At 42.1% G+C, this 11,411-nt stretch overlaps 1 long non-coding RNA gene across 1 annotated transcript; it reads right to left on the minus strand.

The window, feature by feature from the left end:
- Positions 1-10,232: 10,232 nt before the first annotated feature.
- On the minus strand, positions 10,233-11,124 carry LOC115248715 (uncharacterized). Its single transcript, XR_003887473.1, has 2 exons — positions 10,965-11,124; positions 10,233-10,642 (listed from the first exon to the last, which is right to left on the minus strand). It is a non-coding gene; the product is annotated as an uncharacterized lncRNA (long non-coding RNA).
- Positions 11,125-11,411: the final 287 nt, after the last annotated feature.

The following is an 11,411-nucleotide window of genomic DNA, read 5'->3' on the forward strand; positions in this document are numbered from 1 at the left end:
TATGTGGAGAGGAAGGAAGGGAGGCCGCATTTGCACATTGGTTAAATTCTATTTATGCAGTGTACGGAGGGTTAATCTGTTTGCAATTTTATTTTTATCAGCTGCCCCAGGCCGTTGGAACTGAGTCTACCCCGTTTACATGCAATCACAAGCGTAAGTCCCCAAAATCCCTGATGCAGGGGGCCTATTCAGTGGAACCCCTGATAGATTTCCACTTCAGCTAAAATAGCTTGGAGACAGAGAAAAGGCTGAAATGAAACTGCTAACTGTGTCATGCTGAGATGGTGAATGGGTCGTGCAGATTAGAGAAGATCCAGGCCTCAATCCCAGCATTTTATAAGACCAAAAATGAAGATAAAACATCCAGGATAGGTGCTGATAACTTGTTTAACATGCAGTTGGAGTTTGTATCATGGTGACATGATACCACTCAGTCACAATGTGTTCCCTGAATGCCACAGCCACCTGTAAATCTAATCTCTTTTTAGTCCAACCTCTAACAACAAGCTTGTATTTCATGAGCCATTATGAAAGAAATCCCCTAAAAAATTAAAAACTTGCAATGAGGTTTATGCAACACCACAAAAATACTGTATAGAATGATGAGATGAGAATAACAATAATGTAGTTTTAATTCATTGAATAGACATTCTGCAGTGACTTTATTATGAGGCTGAAATACACCATCAGCTATTAATTACACACATGCACCCACAAATCACCAGCACGGCTGTTTGTGTTTTGTTTTGCACAGTTAGGTTTAATTATTCGTTTGGAGGTGGGAGGGGGAGTGGGTTCGGTGGAGAGGTAGAGCGGGTGTCGTCCACTACCAATAAAAGCTGATGTGTTTGCAGAAAATGTGGCCAAGGGGAAGGATGTAGATGATGAAGAGGGGGGGCCCCAGGAATGAGCCCTGGGGGACAGGGGACTCATTATCTGAGTGTAGCTGGAGAGATCTGACTTATTTGTTTAAACAGCCATGTTGAAGACACATGCAGTCGTGGATGTTGGTCTGTGTGAGAAGGGTTGAATTATTGGCTGCATCACGCCCAGAAAACATCTAAGATTGCGACTGATTGCAGAAGCTCGTAAAATTGGGTTAAGAACGTTTGAAGGCATTAATAAAAAACTGGAAGGACAATGGAGAACATCAACTATCTTGAGGAAGAAATGTATTTAGAAACAAATCCTAAATGATCGTAACTGACAACTGCTCAAAGGTTTGCTGAAATCAATAGTCGAAAAAAACAACAGTAGAAATCAGGGAACTTGAGTTAATAGTTAAACTAAGAGCACTTTCATGTGCACATTGTGAGAGGAACTCATTGCAACTGAACTACCGCTTTAAGAAAACCACTCATCAGAGAGGTTATTCAGGATGGGAAAAGTCTTTAATTTGCTAGTGAGCCTAATGATTGGACCCTTCTGGACCAATGGAAGAAGGTCACATGGCCTGATGAGTCCAGATTTACCCTGTTCCAGAGTGATGGGGCATCAGGGTAAGAACAGAGGCGGATGAAGTGATGCACCCATCATGCCTCGTGCCTACTGCACCAGGCCTGTGGGGGCAGTAGGTGACAATACCAGGATGCATCAGGGTCAAACTGTGAAAGAGTGGTTCAGCCTGAGAGATGCTTTTCCACACATCAGAGTCCAGACCTTATAACCTCATTGAGAATCTTGGAGATGTTTTTGAGAAGGCTTCATTCAGTGGTCTGACTCTCCCATACATCTCTACCAGACATGGTGAGAGAAGTACCGGTAATGCAACACTGGACGGAAATAAATCTTATGACATTTGCAGAAGCTTATCGAAACAATGCCACAGCGACGTGTGTGACGTAATCAAAGCTAAAGGCGATCCAACGAAATACTAGAGTGCGTGACCTATTGTTGGATGTGACTTTTTTGCCTGGGCAGGTTATTCACTCTTCTTATTAGACATGACTCAGTAGTACAAAGTTGGACCAGAACTTCAGGGCACTTTTCAACAAGGTGTCAGAACCATTCCCCAGAAATTTGGGTCCACATTTGTCATGATGGCATCAAGCAGTTGCTGCAGATTTCTCATCATCTTGCTGCAGTATTCATTCTATGACGCAACTCTACCGTTCCACCACATCCCAAAGGATTCAGACCTGGTGACTGTCATGTTCCAGTTTGAGGTGATCTGAGGTGATCTATCCTGCTGGACAGTAGTAGGCACCAATACTTAAACAATGCTCAATTGGTACTAAGGGCCAAGAAAAATATCCCACACCATTAGATGTGGGGATATGTGTACACACTCAATAATGGCATCTGGGAGAGAAAGGACTTCTTCTTCAAAAAGTCTTTAATATGGACATCTTTACAGAGAGGCTTTTAGTGGTCAATTCTTCCCAGGCTAGAAGGATTTGAACAAAAAAAGACAGATGCATTTACTCATTCTCTTTCTCTGTCTTTGTCGAAAGGTTTTCTCAATGTTTCAAAAATGCCGCTCCATTTTTTGTCCCAGTCCAGCCCTACTGTAAACCCCTAGAGAGGCTGTGTGTGAAAATCCACAGTAGATCAGCAAGTTTCTGGAATACTCAGATCAAACTGTCTGGCACCAACAACTATGCCACATTCAAAGTCACTTAAATCCCCTTTCCTTCACCATTCTGATGCTTGGTTGACCTTCGGCGAGTTGTCTTGACCCACATCTACATGAATAAATGCACTGAGGTGTGGTCATATGATATGCTGATTAGCTTTGTGCAAGCCAACAGTTGAACAGGTGTAATAAAGTCTTTGTTAGGGGTGTGTGTTGTGTGTGTATATAATATATAGTCTATCCAGTTCCTTTAGATGTACCTGCACAGTCACAACTGTCCCAAGTGGGGCAGGTTTTGCACTGAGCTGTTCCTCTGATTCTACAGTTGCACCTGTTATTCCCAAGTTGCAGTAATTATGGTGTGTGTATGTCAGTACAAATCTTCAATCCAATACAGTGTGCAGCTTGGCCCTTAAGTCTTCAATGCAACTCTGGGTTGTTAGTTGTATACTGATTTGGTGGTCATAATTAGATTTTTTTATAATTCTGTGTGCTGTTTGTTGACTATGTTTACCTTTGGTTGAGTATATTCTGATTGATTGTGCATTTGACTTGAATTCCTCTCGCTGAGTTACCAGAGCTTCTGTCTGCAGAGGCCAGTCATGTTGTGCGGCCCCTGGTCATACGGCCTCCCTACTTTCTAGAGTGACTTTTGGTTTGGTTGCTAATTTATGCTTTTCACGAGAATTTCTTTTTATGTCTTTCACAGAGAAGGGATCAGGAAAATATATTAAATGTTTATTTGTTCAGAATTCAGTTTAAAATCGTGATTGATGTAATCACTGTAATTAGCATTTTTCAACCACACATATTTTACCCTTTAAATGGTTTGCGTGTGCTTTAACTACTAATTATATATCATTAATAAACCATCAGAACTCATTTTTATAGTACGTGAAAATCGGTCCACATGCACATCCATCTATACCTGGTGATCTTTGCTTCAGCCGTGCATGGAATGTGATGTTCTCCATAAATAATCCATTATCAAACGACAGGTAATGATTTCTTGGTAAATAAATGATAAACCTGATTGAATGGCATTTAGACTTCCACTCGCGTGTCTCAGTTCCATTAAAATTCTTTGTTTGCGTTTTTAACAATGCAGCGATTCTGGCTGCGGAGCTTTACTGCCACCTAGTGGCGGTAAAAGAGCCTACGCTTGACCTGGTTTGACATTCTACCGTAGTTGTGTATCAATAAGGTTTTACCATTAACACTTCTCTAGCTTCACTACACCTTGGATTATTGTCATCTTTTGCATTTCTTACTATTTTCACATATTGAACATTATTTTAGTATTTGTGCTGCGTGTCGTGCATGTAAGTGATATAAGGACACTTTATTGTTGTCATTTATACTTATTATTCATGACAGCGGTGATGAAGCAGCAATATGAAGCCAAACAAATTCAACAATAATGCAATGCCCCATGGATTGCCCCATGGGCTCAGTTGCAGAGGTCGGTGCTGCAGCAGCTGGCGAGGCACCAGGTGTTTTTGATGTAGCCCTGACACACCGCCATGTTCATGCACTGCCGGAACGAAGAGTCTCAGGAATTTAAACAAAGGCAACTCTATTCATGGACATGTTTATTCACAAGTAGGCTGAATCAAATCTAATTAAAAATGTACTTTAATTTGCAGTTTTATCCCAATTTCTTTCCTTTCTTCCAAAAGTGTGTTGGTCCCCATCAGTGTTTTGAGGGATCTATTTGAAATTGTGTGAGTGACCGTTTCTCTCCATTCACAGCCTCTTTTACATTTCCAAACAGTGAATTATCCTAGCACCATGAGGGACTTACTCAGTGGGCTTCCCAGGATGACAGCACCACAGGCATTGGCTAATGGTGAGCACGTTTGCACACTGGTTGGTGTGCAGAGGGTGTCCCTTTGCCAAAGCAGTAGTTACACCGCAGGGCTTCTCCTGTAAAAGTAATCATTAACAAGTAATGGCCTGAGCATCAACAGGCACAGATTTTGTACAAAAATAAACAAACAGGCTGTGTAGACATGGACCATCCTAATGCAATTTTAAGAGCCATAAATGTTGGAGGGATGAGGCTTCAAGATTATTGTACAAGTAATCACTTCAAAGTAATAGCTTTATCATATTTCATTATATTTGTATATGCAGAAGTATATTGTATAGATTTAGATTTCATTTGGAGGTGTAAATCATATCAGTAAGTGAAATAATGCGCTCTTTAAGAGGTTAAATATTCACAGCGCCACCGGAGTGCCTTTCACACTTGCACACAAGTGTCCACAACACATTGGAATGAGCTGTGAAACAGGTGCAATCACCTTCAAATGAATATTGTACGATATTGGAATGAATTTCTTTGTCAGGTCAGAGTTCAGCTGAATTTAAAATATAATTATATAAGATACAAAGAGAGATACCTTGATATATCATCAGCAGGAGGACGACGGTGGCATGCTTGCACTTCTCATTTTCAAATCACAGTCTTCAGAATTATTAATCTGGAAAAAAAATGCAAAATTGATTTGGTTTTTCAAAGGACTGGATGCAAATTTAGAATTGTAGTTGTATTCCATGCTGAAAACGTCTGTGAGTCTAGAAGTATCTCCAAATTTACAAGTGTTGGAAAACCTCTTCGTGGCAGAAACGTCTGCCCAGATTCTGCGGCTCACTGCTTATCTTCAGGCTATTCTGGGGCTGTTTTGATCACATGGGATCTCAGACTCTGACTAACTGCGGCAGAACAACCTCAAAGCCTGTCAGGACACAAGCAGCTGGCCTGGAGGAAGGACGTGTTGCTTTACTGGCTTTCTAAATGAAAGGCTGCCACGTGGGAATCCTCTAAAACTGTTTTCCAGTCCCCATACTGGTGTAAGTGCACCAATGGGTGCAGACGCCACCCATGTTATCATGACCTGCTTCACACCCTGAATTATACACAGAAGCTAATATAGGAGCATGCAGGAGACGGTTGTTACCTGTGCGGGCTCTCAGTCTGAAAGGCTCCCTACCGAGGTGTGTCACCTCCCTTTTCTGCTCTTCCTGTAAATGCTGCGGCGTAACGAACCAGGCAGACCTTGTGTTGACACGTCCTGCTCAGAGATTGCATAACAGAATCTTTCACTTGTTGTGTGTTAATCTGTTAATCGGCCCTAAGGACCCTGAGATCAGAGTTGACAGTTTAAAATCTTTCAGTTTCATCTAATTCATTCATTCATTCGTTTTGAAGTCATTGTGGCTGGTTTGATCGGGTTGGAATGAGTTACCTTGAAAGCTTTGAAAAATTTGGACTTTTAGGACCTTTGACCTCAAAAGGAATTTAACCCTGTTTCAACAGGCTTGCAGTTTGTGGTTCAGTGATTGCAACACGAGAGATTTTCCAGGGCAGATGCAGAGAGGAACACCAGATTTACCGTAGTTTCAATCTGGTCGAATGGATTAAAATGTTGCAAACGGATGACACCTAGTGGCCACTCGATGTAAGTCCTCGCATTCTAGTCCACTTAAATTGATTGAGTCGATTGGACATTTAAAGACACACGAAATTGCCTCTGATGGAAGCAGGATTGAACGAGCTCGCCTTAACTCACATGTCTGGAGGTCCCCATATCCATCCTAATACCAATCCCCTCTTTAATCCACAGGGCTCAGGATCTCATCTAATGACACAATGACACTACGCAGATAGTACAACTGCAACATAATAACACGATGCTCTGCTTGCTCTGCTCTGCTCTGCTCTGCTCTGCTCTGCTCTGCTCTGCTCTGCTCTGCTCTGCTCTGCTCTGCTCTGCTCTGCTCTGCTCTGCTCTGCTCTGCTCTGCTCTGCTCTGCCTGCTCTGCTCTGCTCTGCTCTGCTCTGCTCTGCTCTGCTCTGCTCGCTCTGCTCTGCTCTGCTCTGCTCTGCTCTGCTCTGCTCTGCTCTGCTCTGCTCTGCTCTGCTCTGCTCTGCTCTGCCTGCTCTGCTCTGCTCTGCTCTGCTCTGCTCTGCTCTGCTCTGCTCTGCTCTGCTCTGCTCTGCTCTGCTCTGCTCTGCTCTGCTCTGCTCTGCTCTGCTCTGCTCTGCTCTGCTCTGCTCTGCTCTGCTCTGCTCTGCTCTGCTCTGCTCTGCTCTGCTCTGCTCTGCTTGCTCTGCTCTGCTTGCTCTGCTCTGCTCTGCTCTGCTCTGCTCTGCTCTGCTCTGCTCTGCTCTGCTCTGCTCTGCTCTGCTCTGCTCTGCTCTGCTCTGCTCTGCTCTGCTCTGCTCTGCTCTGCTCTGCTCTGCTCTGCTCTGCTCTGCTCTGCTCTGCTCTGCTCTGCTCTGCTCTCCACCCGGCCATCAGCAGGAGGGTCCCCCTACATGAGCCTGGTCCTGCTCAAGGTTTCTTCCTGTTAAAGGGGAGTTTTTCCTTGCCACTGTTGCTTGTCTGGGGTCAGGCCCTGAGATTCTGGAAAGCGCCTTGAAACAATTTTGATTGTAAAAGACGCTATATGAATAAAGATTGATTTGATTTGATTTTTTCCGTCACCATTTCTATTGCAGTGTTTCCCAATTACCACCTTTCTTAAAATAAAAAGGAAAGCCGACCAATACAGTTTAATTCACCCTGAAAGCAAATTCTAATGTCCTGAAGGATTTCCAATTTTCCCCTAAAATAATCCATTTGATACAATTTTGGCTTTAATCTGGAAATTGGCAACAGTCAATGAATGAATTTAGCAGACTGGTACAAATCTAAGATCATTTTTTTATTGTCTGTTTAAAGTTTCCACACATTAAGATTACAGTACGATATTACCATACATGAGACAAAATCCACAACATATCAAAAGTAAAGTTATGAAAAAAACTCTGATCACTACATATCAATAAGTCAGCATCATCTTTCCCATGGAGAAATATTGTTCACTGTCACTATGACAACAGTTACAGCACTAAGACGCATAGATTAGACAGGCCGTAAGCGATCAACAGAGCTGAGAAGGTGAATCAGATCAAAGTGGCGTCCGATTTAATGACGAGATTGTGGTCAGACTCTGGCAGAGAGAATGTTCCTACCGGAGTTCAGACCCCGGAGTTTAGGAGGTTACGTTCTGCAGCCTGTGATCGTCCACTACAGCTGAGCCGCGTCGCGCGCAGCTCATCGTCAATCTATGGCATAACGGGCACTTGGATGGCGAATCACATGATCAGAGGGGGACGAATAAGGCACAAGCATGCGCACACACAAATATATTCCACCTGACGACGATAATACACTAACCCAAAAGCACACACACGCGCGCACAGGAAACGCACGCTGCGTGTCGTGCAGCGGGTTAGCATCAACACACAATCACACACCCGTACAGTACAGATATCTACACCAACGACAGATCAATGACACATGGCACAGCCATGATGGGGAGCTGCAACAGGTGATCCTCCGAGGTTCCTCTGCACTTTTTTGTTTTTGCTTTAGCTCTCGTTCAACAAAATCTGTCTTTTCCATCACGACAATGAGCAACACCACAACTGTAATATTCACTGAAGTACTTTGGGATTCAACAGTAAAAGAGTTCATACATAAACTGCAACCCAGATTTATTAACATCCTAATTCTGTCCAAAGCTTGGTCACTGTAAGAGTCTGAGTGAGTTGGCTTTGAAGACAAATGTGATGGATTTAGAGGATACGTTAAGGCTTTGGGAGGACGTTAAAAAAATAAAACAGAAGTATAAAGATACACAGAAGTTTGGAAACGAGTGATCTGTACAAGAGAATTTGTAATAACATTTTTAAGAACATTTGCAAATTATGTGCACTCCACTGGCGTGTTATGATTCTTGTTTATTTCCTGAAACGTCATGGACTGTTTTTGGGAAGGGCCACAAACAGATTTTACCCAGGTTAAAGCCTTAAACTGTGAACTTGAATGTAGCTGAGATATTCAAGGAGTTTCTCATTATGTATCCAGAAGAGAACAGAACAGAACAGAACAGAACAGAACAGAACAGAAGGGGGGGATCAGACTATTAATGATAGAAGTCGTTTTAAGACATATTCAGTCAAAATCTTCCTGCGGTCACAAATATTCCCTTCTGACTTGCAATGCAATACCTACAATTTCTGTGAAGAACTACAAACATTTTGAAAAGCAGACAACAGATTCTCCATGATAATCACAGCTATTTATTCTAAAATATCTTGGCGTATGTTCTGAATGTCTCAAAACACTGTATCAGTGATGTAATACAGGTTGTTCACTATACTTTAATGAAACCAACGGCATCATGTTACCATGATCCAGTCCAAGTTTCCTCTTTATTGTAAAGCCCTTTAGCTTAGCTGCTAATTTGGCAGTTTGGACCCATGACCAGCAAGGAATATTTACTAGAGTTCATGCAACAGATTACCATACATTTACACCATTGTACAGATATATTAAATTCACCGTTTATTTCACCATGACAGTAACAACAGTACTGTACTTTAATTACTCTTTTAGTGGAGTTAGCAACTACACACGCTCCCTGCGCTAACTGAAGGAGATTCACAAATACAACTACATCTAAACTGAGCTGGAGGGATGGAAATTTAAATGAAATGTGCAGAAATCTGTGTACTGTGATGCTGAATGATCCACATGATACCCAGAGGCAACACCGCATGGCTGTAGTACCCAGGACATTACTGCTACTATATAACAAAGCTGTTATTGTCCCTTCTAAACTTTGGACAGTTTGAAAACAGTGACGATATCATCCTATTTTTTCTTCCAGAATTTGTATGAAGCAAATAATTCCTAATAAGCAACAATATTACGATTTGTAATAGGGTAAAAACAAAATATATACTGTTTTAATATTTAAATTATATTCAACACAGCAGCATATTAAGGCAAACGGTCCAGCACACAATTAACTGGACAAACAACCTTGGATATTCTGAATTTACACACATACACAAGCATATGTGGGACACCTGTGAAGGCCCGAATATGCTGCTGCAGCCTGGAGACGGCCTTTAAAAATGTATCCGCGTCATGAAGTGCACACGACATAGGTGTGACTTCTGTGCAAGCACAGCCATGTTTGGGTTCTATCACTCCGGCGCTGCTGGTGTAACAGCTCAGCTCCTATTCTACAGCTACTTCAGCTACAGCAATTCATAGATTGTCAGCATCTACAGTAGTAGTACCAAGCTCGCCATTTCCCTGAGACGTCTGTGCGGACGCTAACTCCATTCTCCTCCTTGTTGCTAGGATTTGAATTTGGGCTAATTAGAAATGCACTGTAGTGTTATCTGTATGTTCCCTTAGGCTTCATCTCCAATCGTGCAGGCGTGTCATTTTGAGGCCACTTTTATAACGATAGTTGCCTGAAAAGAGGAAATTTAAACCGGACTATATATACCTCTATGCTAAATATCTGAAGGAAATGCCTTGGGTGACCATGGAGACAATCACAGTACAGTTTTGGGAACATGCATTGGTCTGATGTGGCCAGAAATGCTATTTTCCTCCATTACAGCCAGACTAGATGCACTGCAATCACTAAATATTTGCATTTGAGTTTTTTGCCATTTGTGACTTCTTAATATATGCAAACAACATCACTTAAGGCTTTTTTGAAAGACTTATTCACCATCTAGGGGAGTATAGGCAAATGGGGGAAAACAGTTAACAAAAAGGGCCTTTTTTTTTTTTTTTAAATGCACATTTTTAAAATGTACTTATATAGACTTTTGGTGGTAGCTAAACACAGACACCATTTCTGGGCAAATCAGTAGGAGTCAACATATAAATGGAAGTAGAAGACTAACAGGACATACAGTAAAGTGGTCCGTGGTATCTGTGATCTTCATGTCTGTGTGCTGCTGGAAGAGAAGTACCATAATGATGCTGCTGAGAGCTTTCGCACTTGAACAAAGAGTGCAGGGTGACTGGACGGAACTCAAGGAAAAACCAGATGATGCTGATCCAGGAGGGTTCTGGTGAAGTTGTTGATTGGCCCAATCGCACTCAGAGTCATGGCGTTGTCTTGTCCCCACAGCAGGTTGGGACCAAACACCACAGCCAAGTTGCTGTTGGTCATTTTGTTCACTTCACTGTTGGCTGATACCTAAAAACACAAACGCACACGTTACCCCAGGTGACACACGTACAGTAGAAATAACATATATTGAAAACAGCAAAGCTTAAAATGATTTATTCAAATGTGACTGCCGTGCACTTGTCTGATATTAAAAGTTATGTAATGGTAAATGGTTTTTAAAAAGTGCCATAACCTGCACCTAGTTTAGAGATGAAAATGAATTGAGGGACAAAGTTTGCCCCCACACAGCAGTTTAAAATGGCAGTGGATCAAAAACTAGAGTGCAAACCCCTCAAAACTGGACATAATTACAGCATGTGAACACCGTTAAACTATATCCATACTGCACCTGAACGAGGAATGTGATGAGATATCGCAATGATTCATAGTTCTCTTCTGGAAGGGATTCGACCAGTCTCTTCATAACAGTCACCTGACTGTCACTGGGAGCAGCTGAGAGTCAGCAAACACAAACAGCAACATTAGTCACGGCATCTTCAAGCCCAATGAGGTCAAGACTTGTGACTTGGCTTCACAAAAACAAGGCATTTACTGTTCAGTGATTACAGGTACTTATTCAAAGTCCTTTTATATTCAGGGGTTAAAGGTACAATGGTTTTGATACCCCTGAAAATGTTACTCCACCAAATGAAAAAACCCCTTAAATTAAGGGGGTGTCAATAAAGAAAATAAGCTAGCGTTACATACAGGAGAATTTACAATGTCGTTGTACAGCTTGTAGGTCAGCAGAGGCTCAGGAAGTTCCCTTAAGAATGTCTTCAGAATCACAGCAGCC

The sequence above is a fragment of the Takifugu rubripes genome, unplaced genomic scaffold (assembly GCF_901000725.2).
Source record: "Takifugu rubripes unplaced genomic scaffold, fTakRub1.2, whole genome shotgun sequence".
Classification (NCBI taxonomy): Eukaryota; Metazoa; Chordata; class Actinopteri; order Tetraodontiformes; family Tetraodontidae; genus Takifugu; species Takifugu rubripes.